Source organism: Erpetoichthys calabaricus, chromosome 6 (assembly GCF_900747795.2).
Source record: "Erpetoichthys calabaricus chromosome 6, fErpCal1.3, whole genome shotgun sequence".
Classification (NCBI taxonomy): Eukaryota; Metazoa; Chordata; class Cladistia; order Polypteriformes; family Polypteridae; genus Erpetoichthys; species Erpetoichthys calabaricus.
In genome coordinates, this window is record NC_041399.2 from 159092990 (window position 1) to 159113069 (window position 20080).

Below are 20080 nucleotides of genomic sequence, written 5' to 3' on the forward strand. Positions count from 1 at the left end.
ACAACAGTTAGGACCCATCCTCCCACCCGAAGGCAGAGGGAGGCTACCCTCTCGTCCACTGGGGTAAACCCCAATGAACAGGCTCCAAGTTGGGGGGCAATAAGTACGCCCACACCCGCTCGGCGCCTCTCACCAGGGGCAACTCCAGAGTGGTAGAGAGTCCCGCCCCTCTCAAGGAGATTGGTTCCAGAGTCCAAGCTGTGCGTCGAGGTAAGTCCGACTATATCTAGCCGGAACCTCTCGACCTCACACACTAGCTCAGGTTCCCTCCCCTTCAGAGAGGTGACATCCCACGTCCCAAGAGCCAGTTTCTGTAGCCGAGGATCAGACTGCCAAGGTCACCGCCTTCGGCCACCACCCAACTCACATTGCGCCCAACCTCCTTGACCCCTCCCATAGGTGGTGAGCCCATGGGAAGAGGGACCCACATTACCTCTTCGGGCTGTGCCCGGCCGAGCCCCATGGGTGCAGGCCTGGCCACCAGGCGCTCGCCATCGAGCCCCACCTCCAGGCAATTAAAGCATATATACAGTAATTCCTAAGATAAGTGTAATCTTTTGCTAGAATGCTGGGAAATGTAAATACACTACGATAATACAAAGTAGCGTTAGAGTTACACATATTAAACCATTTGATCACAAACATTTTTAAAAATAGATTGTAAGCCCCAAGCCAAATTTCTATCATAAAGGGAACATACTAGTATTTGTCCATCAACATTATTGTTGTACTAGGGTAAGGTGACAACAGAGGAGATGAGAACAAAGACTCCATTTAGTTTAATTCCTGGAGAAAATAAACTTCTAGGAGGTCCACAGTCAGTTATAAGATGAAGTAAGAATTATGGTGACCCATCCACACCTTGGCATTCTACCATAAAGTCTGTGCTGAGCTGTCTAAAATGACAACAGAACCTTTCCATGCATTTGATTCAAAGGCTCAACTATTTCATATATCTTTCCATGGTCAGGAAAACAGTTTGAAAGTAGAGCAGCCGCACTAAGTGCCACAGCAGGACCCGAAGAAGAGAAAAAGGATAAAGTAGGGTTAGTAATGGTTCATAATTGATGTATTATAGTTTTTATACATATGACTAACAAACAAAAAAACAGAATGCATGACTAATCATCATCTCTAATCATTGAAGGCTAGATTAATATAGTGAGTCTTCAGCCTGGATTTAAAAGATGAGACTGAAGGGGCGTCTCTTATCTAAATAGTCCGGCATGGGGCCCACCTATAACTCAACCTCCCACACTCCTGTTTGTAAGTACTGACAAGTTCAGATAGGTAAACGGGGCCTTGGCCGTTTAAGGCTTTGTAAGTAAGAAAGAGGATTTAGTTGAGGTACTGCAAAAATGTATCTGTTACTCATTTACTATTATGTAACAAGACCTTAATACACACTTTTTTAAGTGTTCATAACAATTACAAAGCTTCAGTAAAGTTAATCTCTACAATTTGACCTACTAACAAAACTTCACTTTAGAATGGCCTTAGACGACTTAACCTGAGACACGTTTCTCTAGATATTACATATTTAGTATAAGACCTGTGACTCCTTCATATTAACAAGTCATTTTACCATAATGTCAACACACCATACTGCACAGAGATTAATTTCCTATCTACTGATGTTTTATAAGTGCTATGAAGACCAAAAGAAGCCTTTGTTGAGGAATTTTTACTTAAGAATAAATGAGTAATGGGTGCACTTTTACAGTACCTAAACTAAAGTGTTACAGATTGGTACAGATTTTGAAATCAGTACTAAACTTAACTGGAAGACAGTTACAAGTAAAAAAAGGAGTTATGTGGTTGTACTCTTTAGTTCTAGTAATAATTCTTGCAGCAGTATTTTTAATTAATGAAAGCTTAATAAAGAACAGTTTGAACAGCCAGTGAGTAATACAGTGCAATAGTCAATCATACTAAAAACAAATGCATTAATTAGTTTCTCAGAATACTCAATATTTAGAAACAGTTTCAATTTTTTTGCTGATTCAGTAAAACCAAAGTTTTCACTAACTGAAATAGAAAGTGACCAAATATTGTCATTTCTACCCAGTAAATAACATTTAATAAATTTGGCAATACTAAATGCCATGCTCATAAGATCACTATATAATAATGTTTTTATTACAACTCATTTGTCTAGTTCAGAATTGCAGGAGGCAACTACCTATCAATAAAGTACCAGACATAATGCACACCTATACTCACTCACTCTATACGAGTTTAGGGTCACCACTTTTCTAAACTGTAAAACAAGGGACACTAGGATCCAGGAACATTTAGTTGTAGTTGTTGCATATATTTAAGAACAGATGGTAGGGCTTTGGAGGAAGAACTAGGCCTTCTTCCTGGTAAATGAAATTGAATTGAATTCAATTACTCTTCATTGCCAGAGTTTGCAAACTTGAGTTCTGGATAAAGTAAACTTTGAGCAACCTATTTAGCACTGATCCTGAAAATAAAGTGGCATAAGAGTGGGATAATACATTACTTTTTATTTGGGATTTGTCTGCAGGTTTTTGTACTGGAAGCTTTCAAAAAATTACTAGTATATCAGGTTTAAATTTATTGTTTTTAAATATTTAATTTGAATGTTATATGGGGATCTTTGAATAGCCCTTGCAGTATCATAAAATTGCGAATTAGGTTCTCTGCTCATGCACTGTGCAGCCTGGTTATCTAGTTCTGAATTTATTTTGTGGAGTATCTGATCGATGTGATTTATTTTTTTTGTTTTAACATTACTTGTTTTATTATTGTACCAAGTTGTTTTTCATTTATGTTTTTGTTGTTGTTCACTTAGCCCGTTTGAATCACTCACCAGTTTGTGCTTGTCCTATAGTGCAAGATTTAGATTATTATTAAGTAATACATTTTAATGATTACTCTGATTATCATTTGTTTTATTTTTTACCATGCCCTGTGATATTTAAGCCTAAGCACTTGCATTAAATTCATGTTTATGAGACAGATGTGAATGAAAACATTTATTTGACTATGTGTCGAGGGTCTCTTTCCTCCAATAAACTAGGAGTGGTTTTGTCTTTTTAATTACGTGCCCACAACAGGCTAGATAACCTTCACATCTTTGGAATGTGGGAGTAAAACAAAAGCACCTGGAGGAAACCCTAAACAGAAACTGACTGAACATGTAAACTACATAATCAACCCCAAGGCTCTAAAGTTAGTTTTTATAATGAAGTGCTAACGACTTGGCACTAAGACCTGGCTTGATTTCCATTTGTTTGTCAGGAAATACTTTAACCTTATCAATTGACAGATTTCAGGTGATAGGCCTTAGCCTAAATGTTTTGTCAAGCTAAATCATGTAGTGTGTATTCTGGGAAAGCTAAAAGGTGCAGGAGGAATACAGAATAGTTTGGTTAGTTATATAGCACGTTTTAGTCCAAAAGGGAAAATAACATTGAGTGTAATGATATCTGAAACATTTTCTGTGTGTTTTGAGAAACTGTAAAAAAGTTGGTGTGTTCTTCTATTGGAGTTGAAAAGAATTTAGCCTGGTATTTTCTGTATGTGTGTGCACCTGGATTAGGCAAGAAGAGAGGGGGAAAGTGGCTTACTCTTATTAGAAACCTTTCATTTTTCTGTCTGTTTCTTCGTGACCGTTGATTTCTCTCTGAGCTGCTACACATTTTGCAGAAAGAAGAAATCCTGGTAAGAAATCCATTTTCTTTTATTAATTTTTTTTAAATGTAGTATATATAATCTGGATAGCTAAGGACTGAAACCACCTGGAGTGTCATTTGAGTCTTGTCAGTGAGGCTGAGTGAAGACTTAACTCACAGAGACTGTAAAATCATTTGTCCATCCATCCATCCATTCTCTTCCGCTTATCCGAGGTCGGGTCGCGGGGGTAGCAGCTTGAGCAGAGATGCCCAGACTTCCCTCTCCCTGGCCACTTCTTCTAGCTCTTCCGGGAGAATCACGAGGCATTCCCAGGCCAGCCGGGAGACATAGTCCCTCCAGCGTCTCCTGGGTCTTCCCCGGGGCCTCCTCCCGGTTGGACGTGCCCGGAACACCTCACCAGGGAGGCGTCCAGGAGGCATCCTAATCAGATGCCCGAGCCACCTCATCTGACTCCTCTCAATGCGGAGGAGCAGCGGCTCTACTCTGAGCCCCTCCCGGATGACTGAGCTTCTCACCCTATCTTTAAGGGAGAGCCCAGACACCCTGCGGAGGAAACTCATTTCAGCCGCTTGTATTCGCGATCTCGTTCTTTCGGTCACAACCCATAGCTCATGACCATAGGTGAGGGTAGGAACATAGATCGACCGGTAAATTGTAAAAAAAAAAATCATTTGTATCGGTTTATATTTGCTGCTATTGGTGTTTAGTTTTTTAAGTGAAACTTTAAATCTTTAAGAGGTTCTTATGGGCACAAGGCAAAGCTCTTGCCAAGCCTCGTATTGGTGAAGTAAAGGAGTGAAAGTAAAGACAGACCCTTTTAGAAAGCAGGCAGCCATTGAGGTCCCTAAGGTTGAATATTCAGGTATAATATGGACAGAAAGAGAGGTTACAGATAACAGTTGTTTAGCCAGTTTTTGCATTTTTTCCTATTTCTGAGTTAGAAAAAGAACCTCAGATTAGTTTCTGCCTTTTATGTTACATACATGTTTAGGTAATCTCAAAACATTTTGTAAGAGCTGTACGTTCTGGATGAGGTGCTGTAAGAGCGGGTGAAGGAAGTCCACAATTCTCACCTTACCAGAATCCGGTGTCAGTTCTTGTTGGGTTTCAAGTGACCTTGGAAGAGTAGCAGAGGAGTCCTTGATGTGTGGGGAGGCACACAGAGACAGTCACCCTACTTTGTGAACTACTTGCCAATTTTATTTTTTTTAACACAACAGTGAATATACAACACTGACCTACCCATGAACACCGAACACTTCTCTTCCCTACTACACATCCCCTCACTAATTGCTCCTCCTTCATGTTTTTTTTTTTAATGCACAGGCTGGAAAATGATGTTGGGCTTACAAGCACTGTCCTTGCCTGGTTTAGCTCTTATTTATCAAATCAAATTCAGTATGTACAGAAATGTGCTGACAGTACTCCATCATTATACAATGAACTGAGATATGGTGTCCTGCAAGGCTCAGTACTGGGACCATTACTGTTTTTACTTTACGTGCTTCCACTGGGATCAATCATTAGATAACATAATGTTGATTTTCACTCATACACAGATGACAACCAGTTATACCTCTCTTTTAGACCAAATGAAGTTTCTTCAATGTTGTCTTTAATTAGTTGTGTTAGTGAATTAAAGGAGTGGATGGATGAGAACTGCTTGTCTTTAAACACTGATAAAACAGAGATGTGGAGGGAATGATGCTGATCACAATAATATTTTAACATCATTTAACTCAGTTGGAATCAAAGTTATCATAGTTAATGAAAACTAAAATCAAAACTGAAACTATAAATAAAAAAAATATTTTTGTAAACTGAAATGAAAAACTAAAACTAAACAAAACTATTAAAGTATCTGAAAAGACTAACTAAAATAAAATAACTATTTACAAAAAATATTTTTAGTTTTCGTAACAACTGGACTTGCAGAAGGGCTAAGTTGAGCTTAACCAAACATTAATCAAAATATCCATCCATCCATTTTCCAACCCGCTGAATCCGAACACAGGGTCACGGGGGTCTGCTGGAGCCAATCCCAGCCAACACAGGGCACAAGGCAGGAAACAATCCTGGGCAGGGTGCCAACCCACCGCAGGACACACACAAACACACCCACACACACTAGGGCCAATTTAGAATCGCCAATCCACCTAACCTGCATGTCTGTGGACTGTGGGAGGAAACCGGAGCACCCGGAGGAAACCCACGCAGACACGGGGAGAACATGCAAACTCCACGCAGGGAGGACCTGGGAATCGAACCCAGGTCCCCAGATCACCCAACTGTGAGGCAGCAGCGCTACCCACTGCGCCACCGTATAAGAATATAAGAATATAAGAATTTCATATATGACTTTTGAATAAATATTCCTGCTATTAGTCTTTAACCCTTGTAACTTTTAACTCTAAAACAGAAAGTCATCCACCATGAGCCACCCGCATATATACTGTACATCCAGTGAATGGCGACTGGTGACGGAAAGCTGAATATAGGCGCATAAAGCGTGTGATGAAGAAAGTGATTTACTGTGTGGTAATAATGGCAGTTCTTCAGGAGCTGATAGTTGACAGCATGATAAATTCTGGTCCAAGTGTTAGTAAAGCATACCAAGGTGAAGATTTTTTTCTTGAATGTGCTCTGCAACTTTCAAAGCTGCCGTTCACTGCATCTCCATGGCTCAAGAGAGGAGTCGTAAATACAGATAATCCCTTACAGAATTTTAGTCTGTTCATATATAATGGCATGTTAGCTGTAATTCTGACTGAGTCCAAAATACAGTATGTACACAGTAATTAATTCAGCAGCATACACTAAACTAAATTCCAGGCTGCGTGAGTTGGATGTCCGTTATGATGAGCTGCATTTCTTTGAACTACATCTTGATATACCAGAAGCACAAACACATGAAGTCAGAATGTACTGGTTAACAAAATCTTTACCTTATTGGCAGAAAAATCATGAGTGAGTAACGTTTCAGTTTATTTGTCAATTGTCTGCATTTTGTTGACAGTAATTCATCTGCCACTTCGAACAGGAGAAATCCTTTTTAAACATAAAGCAATACTGATTGAGAGACTGACAATCAACATACAAGATCAGCATATTGTTGCTAAACAATCACTTTTGCTTTAAAAAGGTTGTTTAACAACGAATCGATACAAAACTTGTAAAATTTCTGAGATGGCAACTACTGAAAAACTAAACCTACTAATGTGTTTTTGTGTTTGTTCTGTATTTATTAATTTAACTTTTTCATTTTTACACTCACAGCTTCAAATATATGATATTGTGAAAATAATCTGGTGGCGGAATTATGTTTCAAAATATTTTTCTCCCTGTTTTCAATCTTTCTCTCTCTCTCAAAATAGATAGTTGAAATATCATATTTTTTTTGTTCTTAACTTCAGTCATGTCATACATATTGCATATAATGTTATTTCAATAGGCTGGAAACCTGTCCAGGGATTTTTCCTGTCTTGCATCCAAAGCTGCTTAGATAGCCTTCAGGTTTCCTGTGATCTTGTTCTGGATAAGTGAGTTTAGTAAGTGTATATATTGCTCCTAATCTCAGATGCTGTTTCTGTTGTTTTGTGGCTGTTCATACTCCTATTACCTGCTCTTACTCAAGTCTCACTACCCTTAACCTTGACACTACATGCTTGTTTTTCTTTGGTTCTCTCAATACAGCCAGCTGGGGTCTACACACTGATTCAAGCCTAAGCCCTGTTCTTCCTAAGCTCCCATGATTTTCATGATCACACCTGTCAGAACACAATATAATCTATTTTCTGATTTTTATAGCTTTTCAGGCCTGCAGGTAGCAAAATTATGCTTATAAATTGTATGTGCCCAAGATAACAAGAAAATAACAAAGGACAGTATGGGAGATTTTTAATACAATATTGAAGGCATTAATCGTAAGTGCATTGTCTTACAGCAGGATAGGATATGTTGTGTGCTGTAGACATTTAGAGTATAAAACTTTCAAACCTTAAAATTTACCTAGATCTCATGACAAATTGGCCCATTCTGGGCAAGAAGAGGAAAAGAAGAAATGTGCCAACAAGTCAGCGCACATTTGTTCAGCACAAATGACATACAAAATATTTTAAAAAATGATAAAATTGTATTCAATTATTCATATTCAGTATCTCTGCGGTGGGTTGGCACCCTGCCCAGGATTGTTTCCTGCCTTGTGCCCTGTGTTGGCTGGGATTGGCTCCAGCAGACCCCCGTGACCCTGTGTTCGGATTCAGCGGGTTGGACAATGGATGGAAAAACTAATATAAACAGGCAAAACTATAATAACCTTGGATGGAATCACCATTAATTTTACAGAATCAGTTTGCAGCATGTTATTTAAAGCGCACATTACGAAGTTGTCTAAATCATGATTTTCCATCTTAATAATGTTGGGAAATTAAGGTGTTTACTAAATTAGCAGGATTCTGAGAAATTAATTCATGCATTTATTTCTAGTAGGATTGACTACTGCAATTCGGTGTTAATTGGATGTTCAAACTGTTCTTTATACAGCTTCCAGTTAATCCAAAATGCTGCTGCAAGAATTATTACAAGAACAAGAAAATATGAACACAAAACTCCAGTTTTTAAATCCTTACACCGGTTACCTGTTAAGTTTAGGGCAGATTTCAAAATCCTCCTTTTAACATATAAAGCCTTAAATGGCCAAGGTCCGGCTTACTTGTCTGAATTTATCATGACTTACAAACCAGAATGTACATTAAGATCTGAAGATGCTGGTCTGCTTATGATTCCAATGATTACTAAAATAATATTGGGAGGTTGTGCTTTTAGTTACAAGGCCCCTAAATTGTGAAATGGTCTGCCTGCTAATATAAGAGATGCCCCTTTGGTCTCAGTTTTCAAATCCCCACTGCAGACTCACTACTTTACTACTTTTCATATATCCTGACTAAAGCTGCTGATTAACTGTACATACTGCATCTTTGTTTTGAGTTTTTAGCATTAAAACATAAGTAATATGATAGTTATAATTTGTTACTAACCCTCACCTATTCTGTTTCTCTTCTCGGTACTGCAATGTGGCACTTGGTGATACTGCCCACCTGCCAAGTTATTCTGCCCGCCTAAGGTAAAGTCATCTCTGATGGAGGATCGCAGGAATCATTGGGTAAAGGGGTCCTTTCATCGGATTGTCCGGTCCAGTGCTAATTCAGCTCTGGAATGGCCAATAGGAGGAGGCAGCTTAATGGTCGAGGTCACCTGGGGCCTCATGCATAATGCTGTGAATAGAATTCGCACTATAACATGACGTAAGCACAAAAGTGGAAATGTGCTTACGCATGACAAAATCCAGATGCATAAATCTGTGTGAACGCCAACTTCCACGTTCTTCCACTCCATAAATCCTGGTCAGCGTGAAAAGTAACGCACGTGCACGCATCTGCTGTCCTGCCCCAACTCCTCCCAGAATTACGCCTCTTTGAATATGCAAATCAATATAAATAGCCCTTAAGATCAGCCTTCTGTGAAAAGACAATGGCAAAAACACAAGGGAAAATAGAAGGATTTCAGCGAATACCAAGTGGAGGCAAAGAAAAACGTACTATTTGTTGGTTTAAACAGTGGTATAAACAACAAAAGGAAGTTGATCGAGTGACATAGCGTGTTGGAGAAACTTGAAAGCTCAAGTTCACAAAGTCGCACAGTGCCCGAAATAAAAAAGAAGTTGCCACATATCAAAGTCGCCGTGAAAAGGCTAGTCGTAGCCCACCGTCCGAGTATCATATGAAAGCTTATTAGGGTACAGAGAAAAGAAAAAAAAATAGGCACACAGTGGGAAAAAAGCACGAAATGTCAACTTTAATCTCGAAATTTCCACTTTAATCACATAGTTTATTTTTTCATTAAAGTAGAACATTATAAACTTCATCTTAAAATCATTTAATGTTTAGTTTCTCAAATCCCATTGTAACTAAAGTAGCATGTTAAATGCTTTGTTTTGTATTTGATCTTCTATGTGCTCTATGTGTGTGAATCACTATGTGCTTCCAGACTTTCTTTTCCTCCGAAAGGATACAGAATCTATTACATTCTTAATATTACAGCTCTCTGAATAATTAAAATACTGAGATGTATACGTGATATCATTTTCATGATGATAGGAGATAAAACATGTTAATAAACATGGGAATACGGTGGCGCAGTGATTGTTCATGTCTCACGCAAGATGTTTGCTGTGCCATGCGCAACCTTCAATGAAATACTTTATTGTAGCAGTACTGTCTCTTTCAAACGTACTAACCCCCAATTCCTGTCCTTACTTTTCCTTCTGCAAATACCCAATCGCCACACAATCAGCTCTGTAATAGACGTTATGCCATCTGTAAGCTTAGAACGCCGATTCTTCAAAACTTTTAAGGAACATTGAAATATCTTCATAGTACATGTTTAATTATTCTGTCCATCTATCCTTCTAGCACCAGCAAGAATACAGCGTGAGGCAGGAACAATCCGTGAACTAGCTAGCGCTGCAGCACCGTGTCCTCACATGTTTAATTATTAACAATATAGATTATTCAAATGAAGTTAAAGTTTTATCTGTATAATATAATAAACATATTTTGCTGCATTTCATCTTAAAAATGATATCGTCATCATATGTAAATACGTGCTTTATAAAGTGGCTCAGGTTGTGCAATGTTATAACTGTATCGCAAGTTTAAAGTGAGGTAATTGTACTTATAGGTACAAACAGTTCTACAAGGAGCACTTGATGGACTGATTGAGTGTGTTTATAGTTTTTGGGATGAAACTGTTTCTGAACCAAGAGGTCTGTACAGGAAAGGCTCTCAAGCGTTTGCCGTATGAGAGCAGTTAAATAGACAGCATGTCTGAGGCAGTGTGTGCTTGATGCTGTATACCGATAATTCTCTTTTCAGTCAGTTGCTGTACAGCTGTGATTCCCCACTCAGATACAGTGATATAAATACTCCGAGTGATGCAGTGAGAGTAATATGGAAAAAGATGATCTGCTGAAAGAAGAAGACGAAGAAGGTGCAGTGAGAGTAACAATGCTAAAGCAGCTATGGTATTTAGGATAGTTTGACCATTCTGTGGACCATTATATTATTATAGGTTAATTACAATCAGATGCATTAAACTAATAAACAATATGCGGTTAATTTCAGTGTATTTATAAAGCCGCGTTAGGGATGTGGATCTAAAAAAGAAAGGGTAACCACACAGGAACAGTAGCACTGCTTTGACACTGGGTGCCGCCAGTCTGCAAAACCAAGCGGAGAACTTGCGTATGCCAGGATATGAGCTACTGTGGAAATGTGCGTGGCTTTATGCCAAGTTTAGGTTTTATATATCGTGATTTGGGGCACCACTGCGCCACCATGCCGTCCATAGAATAAACAGGTACAGAAAATGAATGGCTTGATTAATTCTGTGTCTAAAATCTAAATATGCATATAGATATGGAGAGAGGAAAAAAATGTATATCCACACTATTCAGTCCATTGGCAAAATAATTGGTTTTAAAAATACAAATGACAGACCGTAAGCTCTCTCATTCTTTACTTTTCTGTAAGAGCTATAATATTCATAAGGTTTTAAAGGACATTAATTGATAATTTGTTAATAAGCTGAATGATAAATGGATTGGGTTTGATTTTTTTGTTATAACTTGATATTAATATTTAAAAAATGTTCATTTTAGTATTTTACTATATTTATTTGTTGTTAGGCATTGAAAAAGGTTAATTCTGTGTCATTTAACTTTATATTCTATTGATGTTTAAATTATATCAGCAAATTTTAAGAGGAAAAACATTATTGATTTCCCTGGTTTCAAAAGGTAATAACATAAACCTAACAAAAAGTTTCACAGAAATATTTCTTAACTGTAAAACACAGACATCCATCCATCCATCCATTTTCCAACCCGCTGAATCCGAACACAGGGTCACGGGGGTCTGCTGGAGCCAATCCCAGCCAACACAGGGCACAAGGCAGGAAACAAGCCTGGGCAGGGTGCCAACCCACCGCAGGACACACACAAACACACCCACACACCAAGCACACACTAAGGCCAATTTAGAATCACCAATCCACCTAACCTGCATGTCTTTGGACTGTGGGAGGAAACCGGAGTGCCCGGAGGAAGCCCACGCAGACACGGGGAGAACATGCAAACTCCACGCAGGGAGGACCCGGGAAGTGAACCCAGGTCCCCAGATCACCCACCTGCGAGGCAGCAGCGCTACCCACTGCGCCACCGTGCCGCCAACACAGACATGTAATTAGTGAAAAATTATTAAACAATAACGCACAATGTTTAAAGTAAAGAATGCAGAGCAAACACGCTGAATTAACAATAAAACCAATAAAGACAATAGGTGCCATTGGCAGTGTTTCGGTAAATAAAATGAAAAATCACAGCTTTAGAAAGAGTCGCTGAGCTTAAATTTGTAAAACAAAACAATATTCAGACTCCTGAAGAAAGGCCAAAGATATTTAAGACTGGCAAAGATTAAATGAGTGCATGAATGAATAGCAATAATTAAAATAATGGCGGTTATATGTCTCATTTTCATTGAAATGGGCTTTTCTTAGAGAAGAACAAATGGGGGCAAAACTTCAAGACAGAAAAATCAAGCACCTCTTAATTTTCCATTTTTGATGTGCTTGCTTTTGGAGCTTATAGTCGACTCCTCACAGTGCATACCCCTGTTTTTGATTCAAACACACATATTTTTCCTGGCAGCTGGATTGGGAGAGACATTTACATTTTGCATGACACCCGGTTCTTAGGCGGAAAGCCATCACATCCCATCCATTCATTCAGTGTTTCACTCACACACACAGAGTTTATTTCAGTATGTGTGCCTTAGAACACTATCTATAGAAGAAATGAAGGGGAAAAAAACAATGTACTGAAACTTCAAAGTAATGCCAATACATCACTAGAACCCCTTGAAAGTGAATTATACGGTAAACATGTCTCCAGTTTCATAGATGATCTCTGTTTAAATATGTTTCCAACAAAGAAACTCACTTTTATCCATACAATAAATAAACACAGTGCAAACCTGGGCCATTTGTAAATAACAGATGTTTTTAAATATTATACCATGATCAGAAAAGGTAATCAATACTGCAGTGTTATTTACAGAGAAGATATTTTAAATTAAAGTGATTGTGCATAAGAAGACATAAAATAAATGATCAGCTGTGAGTATCTTAGTGTACATTCAGAAAGGGTTTAGATTCTCTTTTGATAATATATTGGAATTTTATAAGGAAGCAAGAAAACATTTCACAATGTTAGCATGTATGATATTATCTACATTGATTCTGAAAAACATTTTTGTGTAGGTAATTGATTTTCAATCCATAAGACATGTGGTTTGACAGTGCAGTAGAGAAGTATGTGTAGACATGGTTTATAAATATACAACACAAGTTATAGTATGAGAATATTTTCTTGAATTAGGTAGGTTATGTCAAAATATGGCCCTTTAAATACTTAAAATACTTAAAATTAGTATCTTAGATACATGAGAAATGAGATGAATGGCATTTTCCCATCCAATGAAAAATTTAAGGGATTATTCTTCCCTAAATCCAGCCAGTACCTGTTTTCACTTTTCACACTGATTTAGCAGTGTGTGATTTCAGGTAACATGTTATTAATCTAGGGTCACAGTAAGGTCTAATGTTTAATGCATAAACATAATTATAGAGCATTAATTACTTAATGGTTTGTGTTTGATTGTATGATAGTGCAGTTCTTACTGCAGCAGACCTACAGCTTTAAGGCCCTAACTCATATCATTATGTCTCTGTGAGCCTGACTAGTGATGAGTTAACCCCAGGAGCCATGTGTTCGGTGAAACATGAAAATGTTGGGAAACTTTACTGAATTCCACAAAATGCAATAAAGTCAATGGGGAAGGAGGAACTGAACTAGTTTTGAGTGGATTGTTATGGTACAGTGGTCTTTTAAGTTATCCAGAGGGCTAGAGAAACGTCTGCCAGTTATGTTTGTCTGATCATTGTGGGCATAAATGTAATCTAACCACTGCAAAACCATACCTCAAATATCAAAAGACACAGATAAAACAATAACCACAAACAAAATATAATAAATTGCTACATAATAGCAATAAATAAAAAAATATATAATTGCACTCACAGATTTCCAATCTAGAGTCACACATTGGCTGCACTATGAAGTGGCAGCATGAGATCGGCTTATTCCATTGTTTAAAGTCACAGGTCTGTGCACACCTAGAAAGTCCTTTTTGTTTCTGATCTGTGTAGATATTTTGTACTTTTTTCTTTTTTCATCAAGAAGATGGTACTTGTAATTAGTTAAATCCTTCATTATCATAATTATTTCACAGGGTCTCATTCTTACTGAAAGCAGAAGGCTCTTTTAAGGCTTGTTTTGACTCATAAGTGTAGCACATGGCTAATTAGCCACGTGGTACTGTGTTAGAGACTGAGCCCATGTATATTGATCAGTGTTATATATTCGGTGGCAGTACTCATAATACTTTAATTTGGTCAGCTAATATATCCCTCAAATGATGAAGTTTTTTTTTTTAATGCATGTGGGTGCAAATGTGGGTGGATCTCGTCGTGATATCACGCATGCGCAAAGCAGATTGGGCAGTGATCATACCACATGGCTTCTACATTTTCTTGACGTCGCACTGGCAGCGCAAAGCATCATGGGTTGCTGAAAAAAAAAAAGTTTAACTAAGCTGACTACTGTGGAATATGACCCGGACACAGACAGGCAGACACGTTTAAATCACCCCACACATGTTTATTTTGGGTTTCCATATTTACAATTCACTACTCACAAGCCCCAATACCCCACAGTCCAGGCCTTATCACAATGCCTTCTTTCTCTGTCTCTTCAGAAAGCCTCCTTCTCTCCTTCAGCAACCTTGTCCTCTCTTCCACCCGACTCAAGTCCATCTCTGAAGGGAGGCGGCCCCTTTAAATAAGCACCCGGATGTGCTCCAGGTGTGTTCCCGGCAATCTCCCACCGACACGCCCCAGTGTGGCGGAAGTGCCAGCTGTCTCCCTGGAAGCACTCCGGGTGTCCCTGTTCCTCTTCCCCCCAGCACTTCCTGGTGTGGCGGAAGTGCTGCGGTCCAGGGTCCTCCAGGTATTGGGGTCCCCCTGGCGGTGACCACGGGCCCCTACAGGGTCGAGCTTCCCAGCTCTGTACCCGCGGTCCCCAGGGCGGTCGCCAACTCGAGGTCTGGAGGAGGAATAAGCCCTCCTCCTGTCTTCCTGGGCGTCCCGGGTGGGTACCATCCCCATCCGGGCACCACACTACAAATGGGAATTTCCAAGAAAATATTCATCAAAAACGGCCACCAGCAAACACAGCATACTGTTTGTGAAAAATACTTTGGTGAATTTCATAAATTAATATTACGCCTGACACAATCTTCCCATGTTTTAGGGACCCCTGGATACTCCAGTTTCCTCCCACATACAATGTGCATGATCGCTTTACTGGTGATTCTAAATCGGTCTGGTGTGTCTACAATGAACTGTTATACTAGGAAGAATTAGGACAAGTTACAGCACCCCACTGCCTTAAACTGGAAAAATGGGATTAAAAAAAGGATGGACAGAATGGTCTGATTTTCTTCAATTTAAGACAGCAAAATCTTTCAAGCCTTCATATACTAAATCATGCTTTTCCTACCTAGGAATTACTCCAGTATAAAAAGACCATGAAAGAAAAAAAATCCTGCTACTTTTTAGTTATGAGTAATTATAAGGTTCAGAGAATTCTAAAGGATGAACTTTACAAACAGATCTCTTTATGCAGGAAATATACAGTAGTGCTTTATATAACTGACCTGGATTACATCATTTCCATATGTATGAAATGCAATGAATGCGTTCCACAAGATCTTGGAATTTTATATTAACTTGAGAAAAATTATATTATTTTACATTAATACTTCAGTAAGTAAATGTATCTTTCGATGTTATGCATGAGGTCACGTATCTTGAAGACAAATTTACACATCTGCCTAAACTTATTTTTAACTCTTTATTAATCTTCTGGAGTGTGTTAGCTGGTCTCATCTGGAGTGTGGTAGCTGGTCTCTTCTTAATCTGACATTATTCACAATAAATAACTTCTGTATATTTTCCAGTCTTTCAGTTTTAATACATACAGTAAGTCTTTATTTGAAACTGGACATGTGTAACTTTTTATAGTATATAAAGGAAAAGGGCTATAAATTAAAAATTATATTCCATTACTGCATTGGGAGAATGAGTATTAAATATCTTATATAAATGCCTATATTCTTTGCAGTGTACCCCAGTTTATATAAACATGTCTTTCCTTTAAAATTAGACACATTTTTAACTTTGTTCTTGCTAAACAAACAATTCCCTCAGAGCCCAAAGGAAATTAAGGTATGACTCTATCTAGTTTTGAGCTTTATTACTGGGTAGCAAATGTCCATATTTTGAAACTTTGGAAGCAGTCATATCACATTGAACATATACCTGCGTGACTAAGTATGAAAAGAGAATCATGCACCACTTTTTCATATACTTTGTATTCTATGCACTTAAATCTGCAAATGTCTACAAACACAGCAATAATCCTTTGATTCAATACATGGTGAGAATTTGTTATCAGTACAAGTGAAGGTGTATATTTTATTTTAAACGCACTTTTAGAAGCTAATCGCACAGTATTTTCCTCTTACATAAAATGCACTAGAAGTGCATGTCATTGACATATTTTGTAGCATTTAATACCAGTATTAAATATGTATCCTTTCAACAACTTTGCCAGACATATAATGTATTATCAAAACATTTTTCCATCATATTTATGTCAGAGAATAGTCTAAACATAGCTTTAGTAGTTTTCAATTAAATTCCAATAATTTTTGTATAGCACCCTTCCGTGAAGTTATGTCTAGAGTTGGCAAGATAGGATAAATGGGTTAGTTTTTTGTTTTTGTATTTAGCTGTTAGAAGCGCTGTTCTACTTTGCATTTGTTTATGTGCTGCTGCTAAATTAATGTCAGTCACAGGTTAGTTTTAGTTTATCGATGTTTCTTTGCTTCCGCTCTACTGGAATGTTAGAGATGATTGTCTCTTAGTTCACAGTAGTTTGGATCGGAGTGTTAGCAAAGTATTTTAGAAACAGTGGGAAATAATCATAAGACTTGGGTGTCTTCATAACTGAGTTTACACTTGGAAAATATAGTTTAATATACAAAAATGCAAAGTGATAAATGCTGGTAAAATGATCATTAATCATAAATACAATATGCTGTCATATACAAAGCAACCTCTGAAAGGAATTAAGGAATTTATGTTGATGCAACATTTTCATTTTCTAGGCAATGTGTAGAAGCAATTAAAAATACATGGATGCAGACTTGTCATGAACATGGAGGGGGGTTGGAAAAAAAAAATCATAAGAACATAAATAATATTAATTCAATTTGGCAACAGATTACCATTGATACTTACTGCTGAACTCAGAGAGTGGTCATTAGTATTAAGGCAGTCAGCAACAGAGAACAACAGTAATGCTATTGTTCAAACAAATCTTTAAAAACTTTCAAAAAAATCATTTTTTTGATACATGATGGAGGTTCTGAATTTTTGTTGAAAGGCCATGCAAGTTACTTAGAATTTTTTTGATTAAAATTTTTTCAATGTAAATTCTTTGCCTGAAATTTGTATTTGTATTTGTAGCAATTTTATAAAACAAAAAACACAATTACAATAATAATAATACTCCAGCTAGAGTAGCATAAAAGACATACCTGTAGATGCAACAAAATAAATTTAATCAATCAAAATGGCAACAAGACTACAAACTATACGCTTTGACTCCATTGCTAAAGTCTAAATTAATTCAAAGTATAAGCACCTTTCTAAGTCGAGTAACAATAAAACTCATGTTAAAAATTGGCAAATATTATTATTGTTCATTACTATAATTTATGATACTCTTCATATTTACTCTTAGCTTATTAAAAAATTTTCCATAGTTGTTTTCTTATTGAAAAAACCCCCTGAAGTCATAAATTAAGTAGATGATAATACTGAATTCTTTTCATACATAGGGGTGGCAACATTAAACAGAAATTACTTATTTCTTAATTAATTAAGAAATACTTAAAGATATTTATTATACTTTTATTTTTATTACATTGGGCTAGTCAGTTAATTTCAGAGACCTAAATTATTTGTATTTGTTTACAGTTTATACATCTGCTTTAGTAAGATTATGATTTTGCTGTCATCATCACCCTAAGCTGCCTGTTAAGCTGGTCGTCAAAGTAAGTTACTAAATTTGACATGGACATGAAAGTGATCTGTGTTTTACTGAAAAATGTTTTATGGTGTAGAACAGACTGGCATTACCAGTTTTGCTTTGGTACGAAAGTCTTTTGCTTAAGGGGCAGCTGTCAGACCTTCTCATCTTCAGCTAAAATTTCTGTTCATCCTCACAGAGTCTCTTTTCGTAATGCAGTATCTGGTTCTCTTCTGAAAGACTGATCAATCACAGGCAAATGTCATCCAGGGATTTCTCAGTGATGCACAATTTAAACCCTTGGTCAACACTTGGTGGACAAATATCCCTAACCTTGATGAACAAAATATTGCAATAATTGTCAACCAAAAGGGTGTGCTTATGTACACCTAAGAAACCAAAGGGAAAATGTCCACTTCTTTCTTTATAACTTATTGCAAGCAGTATCTTTGTGCTCTCTTGCTGGCTGTAACTTCAGCTTTGTAGCAGGACACCTACTTCCTAGAGTGTGGCCATAACAAAGGCTGGAGTGATCCTATTTACTCCAAATGATAGCCTGATGCTGAACTGTAAGAGTGGAAGACTATCTGTAACAGAGTTGGACAATGATTCCAAACCTTAAAAAAGAAAAGCAAACGTGCACAAGCAAGAGAGACCATACATAAATCAACACATTTTCTTTGCTGAAGAAGGGAGTCAACTGATCACCAACTACACAGCAACGTAAGTTTTATGTTAGCGAATGAGGATCACTGTGTGTGAAACCTCAAAAGCAAAGTTCAGTACTACCAGCAACCACAAGGTGTGACCAAAGCATAAAAGAAGAGCTCCTGAGCAAAGAAAGAAAAAACACGAAAGGTGACAACAAAAAGTACCTGTACAAAGCATCACCCAAACCCATAGTCAACAGTAAATAAAGCATTAGTACTCCTGCTGTGATTCTGAAAACTATTTATTGTAACTTACTAGTTAGGATAAAGTCAGCTATTGTATTTTGGTTAATGGTATCACTGAAACTGAAAGTAATAATGATTTTGAAGGATACATTTACAGCTGTCAGTATTTCTCTTCATTCCATATCTTCTCTTCCAGACTAGCTGTGAAAAAATCACTGCTGCCATCACAGTGCAGGGAGTAGAAGCTCTTTAACTAGCTAAGAACTTATCCACCTAATCAGCTGAAAGTCAAGAATTCTGTCTAGAATATTTTAAAGCTAGTTCAGAACAAATGATTCCTGAATAATTATTTAGATAACAAATTACATTCATAATCTATATGCCTTTTTCTATAGGTGAGAAAAATATCAAAGTAACCTATCACAGATTTATTTTTTGTGTTGTTTATTATTCTTCATGTCTATGTACTTGCATCTATCCATATTCCATTATTCTTATGCTATGAATAAATTGTATTAATTGGTTTATTGCAACAAGCATGTTTTGATTATTTATTGAAAAATTGTCCACATGTCTGAACCACAAACACAAAGTATGAGTTATTTAACATAGACATTTGCCCATGTATGAACTTTGGTCTTAAGTTTTACAGATCTTGTCATATTACTGGTGTCCTGGCTGGAAAGTGAAACAGAAATCTTCCAACACAGCAGACAGACATTGGCATTAATAATCAAACTGTAACAATTATCAAAGCACTGTTTTGCACCAAACCATTCTACATCTCACTCACACAATTACTGGATCTTGTTTATGGACGTCTATAAACTGGTAAACCAGTATCAAAACAACAGCAATAGCTGTAGTTTTTCATTTGCTGTTTCCTTTCCTTTCCATGATGAGCTGACAAATTCAAAGACTCCTGCACTGAAATGATGTGAAGTAGCACAGCAGATAGTATATTGGTATTTATCAAGCTGTATTAGGTTACATTTGCCTGAGAAATTTGTTTTAATTAATTTTGGTCATGAAAAGCACATAAAGGATAGAAACTGTATATAGTCATATTGGATTTGGACCACTAGCAAAATTAATTTGAAAAGTCAAAGATATAAATCTAATTTAATACAAAAGTTTATTTCTGCTGCTTTTGTCTCTAATGCAAACATTATGTACTTTATAACTAATT